The sequence below is a fragment of the Macaca fascicularis genome, chromosome 6 (assembly GCF_037993035.2).
Source record: "Macaca fascicularis isolate 582-1 chromosome 6, T2T-MFA8v1.1".
Classification (NCBI taxonomy): Eukaryota; Metazoa; Chordata; class Mammalia; order Primates; family Cercopithecidae; genus Macaca; species Macaca fascicularis.
The window spans coordinates 103,538,099-103,542,004 of record NC_088380.1 but is presented as its reverse complement, the minus strand read 5'-3'; the positions used below and the strand labels follow the sequence as shown (position 1 = coordinate 103,542,004).

Sequence of the window (3,906 nt, the reverse complement as noted above, 5' to 3'; positions counted from 1 at the left end):
GCAACCCTGTCCTCAAAATATCTCCCCACATAAAATTCCAAGGAAGATAAGTCCACGTGCAAAAAGTTACAAAACTTAAGTAAACAAAGTACTGCGGATACATCCAATAATTCAAGAAACACATTCAGTAGAGCCACAAAAATCCAAAAGGTGGAAAAGATCAACTGCTGGCAAAGTATGCACTGCTGTTGCTCCTGTTAAGAGACTGTATTTCACAAAAAGCTAGACACGCCCCTCTGTGGCCTCACACTTGCCTTCTCAGGCATGTCTGCCCCAGAAATGCCCTTGCACTGTCTTCAAGAGACATATACGGGGCAAGAATATTTAGGCAGTGATTGAAGAAATAGAAAACACCTGAAAGCCATCCGAACACACCTCTATCAAGGAAAAAAGCTGGCACAGTCACATTGTGGAATATGATACAGCTGTGAAAATGAACTGCAGTTAGAAGTATCAACAATGAAAAATTACAGTGAACAAAGGAAATTACTGAAAAATACGCTGCTATTCCATATACAGTTCACAAACCATAATGTATGACATTGCTTAATAATATACACAGAAATGATAAACCTTATGAAAAGCAAGACAAACATTAACACATCAGTCCTATGTCTGGGTGAAGAAGGGAGACCCAGGTGATCAAAGAAGGGCATATTGTAGCCTTTCAAGACACTCGATGCTAATGGATGATGACATCAGTGCAATTATTAATCTATCGGATTATACATTCAATTTTGTTTGTTTGTTTGTTTTTGAGGCAGAGTTTTGCTCATGTAGCCCAGGCTAGAGTGTAATGGCATGATCTCGGCTCACTGCAACTTCTGTCTCCTGGGTTCAAACAACTCTCTCACCTCAGCCTCCCGAGTAGCTGGGATCACAGGTGCCTGCCATGATGCTCAGACAACTTTTTGTATTTTTTTAGTAGAGACGGTTTTCACCATGTTGGCCAGGCTGGTCTTGAACACCTGACCTCAAATGATCCACCTGCCTCAGCCTCCGAAAGTGCTGGGATTACAGGCATGAACCACCGTGCCCACCCAAATTTTGTAGACTCTTACGTGTCATATATTTCATAATTAAACATAAGAAATAAAATATTTACTGTAGTTTGTAAATGAAAGAGCAACAAAAAATGTTACAAACTTTTAAACATCAAACCTGTTGTATAGCTCATAGTGACCCTCGCATTAAGCTGTGGAAGTTCCAAGTTGTATTTCACTGTAATTTTCTAAAAGCTAGGTGAACAGATGAAAACCTGAATTCAGTTTTGAAACAAGATATTAAGATAATGTTACTGGTTAAAGGTGTCCAGCTTCTTGGTGCCTTGAACCAAGACTTGGACACAATGCAAAAATGGAGCAAGGAAAGAATGAAGCAGCAAAGCAGAGATTGACGGAAAATGAAAGCACACTCTACAGGGTGGGAACGCCTGAGCAGAGGGAGCCCGTTACTGAAGTTTCTGGGGTTTAAATCCCCTCTAGAGGTTTCCATTGGTTACTTGGTGTGCACCCTATGTAAATGAAGAGGAGGAAGTACAATTACAAAGTCATGTACTCAGTGTACGCCCTGTGTAAATGGAGAGGATATTTCCTGTCATAGCCCAAGAGTTTCCATTTGATTAGTTCTCCGAAGTCAGGGTGAATCGGCCTTATGTTCCTGCCTCCAGACCCCTTTCTCCTGCCTCCGTGGAATGGATGGCAGGACATGGAAAAGTATTCTGTCCAAATGACATATCCCAGGGCACTGGCAGCTGAGGACAAGAGGGAAACAGTTGGTGCCACTGAGGAACGCTCACCCGTGTCTCCACACCGCACAGAACAAAGTGAGTGTCCTTGTCCTGAACCTTCTGAAGTGAGTATCTCGCCTCAGGGCTTTCATGAAACCCCTTTTTGGAGAAGTTCCTTCTCTCTCCTTCTGCAGCCACAAGGCAGCAGGGATAGCCCCTCTCACGCTGAAGTTCCTCTAAAAAAAACAAAGAGAATAAAATAATAGAATTAATGTAATGAATAATAGAATAATGAAAATGAAACTTTTTTACTGAAGCAGCTCTGGAATTTCATGTATTGGTGGCATTAAAAGCAGAAAATGAGCCTATAGGCCTGGTGGGGAGGCTCACGTCAGTAATCTCATCACTTTGGGAGGCCGAGGTGGGCAGATCACGGGGTCAGGAGATCGAGACCATCCTGGCTAACACAGTGAAACCCCGTCTCTACTAAAAATACAAAAAATTAGCCAGGCATAATGAAGGGCGCCTGCAGTCCCAGGTATTCAGGAGGCTGAGGCAGGAGAATGGCGTGAACCTGGGATGCGGAGCTTGCAGTGAGCCGAGATTGTGTCACTGCACTCCAGCCTGGCAGCAGAGCAAGACTCTGTCTAAAAAAAGAAAAAAGAAAAAAAAGAAAAAAAAAAAAAAAGAAAAAAGGAAATGGGCCTATAGTGCTCAATTTCATGACAAAAAATTAAGGAAAGAATAAAAAGACTCTACTAATAATGGTGACATGAGCTGCTCATATTGTCATTTTCTCTGGTACCTAATATTGGGGAGGAGGTGGGACCACCTGCCACCAGGCTCCAGGTGATTTTCAGGCTGTTCCCCCAAATCACTGCAGCTTCTTCCCTGCTGGTCCCTTGATCCTGCTGCTGTGCCGGGCGTCCTGTGTGGCAGGAGGCACCTCGGCAGCTTCCAGTGGGATAGGCCTGCGGCATTCTGAGGCTGAATGCCGTGATCACTAGGAAGTGAGGAGACACAAGCAGGAAGGGTTCAGGGATGGAGCGGTCGCTTCTCAGGGATCAGTCGCAGGCCGAAGCTGGGAAGAATCCCCTTTCAGGACAATGGCTCCAGGCTGAGGTCCATGCTGTTTCTGCGCATTATGATGACTGACCTGCATCCATAGGGAAGCATATCCGGGCTCCTTTTTCCTAGGTGATGTTGGGAACACCTTGAAATGGGCACTGGTGGATTTCAATTCCAGCCTTCCAGAAGCCACTCTAAATGGAAATTGAGCTAAGGGACGTAGCTGGAGTAAGTAAACAACTTTAGGTCCTGAACAACAATTTTCACATACAATATAGTGTGCAGGGAAAAATAAAGCCTCAGGACCCCAATTTACAGCCAAAAAGGAAAAAACATTAAACTGAAGCTGGATCATGCAAGAAACTGCCTTTCCTTTTGTTCCTAAGCAGATAGCTCAGATAAAGGGTTACATACCTCCACAGGAAGCTGGTCTATGTTCACCTTATCTTATGTAAAGGACTGATTTACCGCATGCGAGATGAAGACATAACTGATCATTCCCCATCTGCTCTCTTTCTCTTGCAACCTGAGGACCACCACAGATTCCCTCTTTCCCCTCCAGCCCACCCTTCCTCTCCAGCCCACCCTTCCCCTCCAGCCCACCCTTCCCTCCAGCCCACCCTTCCTCTTCAGCCCACCCTTCCCCTTTAACTACTGAAGCCCTCAAAATCATCTTGGGAGGAAGGCATAGACCACAGAGTGTTTCACGATCCTGTGTTTTTTCCTTCCAAGCACGTCCTTAACCTTGGCAGAATTAACTTTTAAATGGATTGAGATGGGTCTCAGGTACCTTTTGGTTTACAATCGCATGCCTCAGCCATCACACAGGTCTCTGGCCTTTGTCTTCTTTTACCAAAGGAGGAGGGTGAATTCCATGATCCTAAAACCCCTTCAGCTCTCCATAGGTTTCTGGGGGGACACAATTACCTAAGAGATTAGAGAGAGCATCATAAAATAGAAGTAGACGGTGTATGGCAGTTAGGGTTAAGTTTGGCTTCATAAAACAGAAGATTCAAGCTAACAGAGGCTCACACATATAAAGGTCTGTCTTTTCACATGAAAGGAATCTGAAGGCAGGCAATCCTCCCCTGTGCACTGGATCTGTGATC

The 3,906-nt window shown here is 44.6% G+C and overlaps 1 long non-coding RNA gene across 1 annotated transcript; it reads right to left on the bottom strand.

The window, feature by feature from the left end:
- Nucleotides 1-486: 486 nt before the first annotated feature.
- On the bottom strand, nucleotides 487-3,083 carry LOC135971129 (uncharacterized). Its single transcript, XR_010587208.2, has 2 exons — nucleotides 2,535-3,083; nucleotides 487-1,965 (listed from the first exon to the last, which is right to left on the bottom strand). It is a non-coding gene; the product is annotated as an uncharacterized lncRNA (long non-coding RNA).
- Between the last annotated feature and the right edge of the window lie 823 nt (nucleotides 3,084-3,906).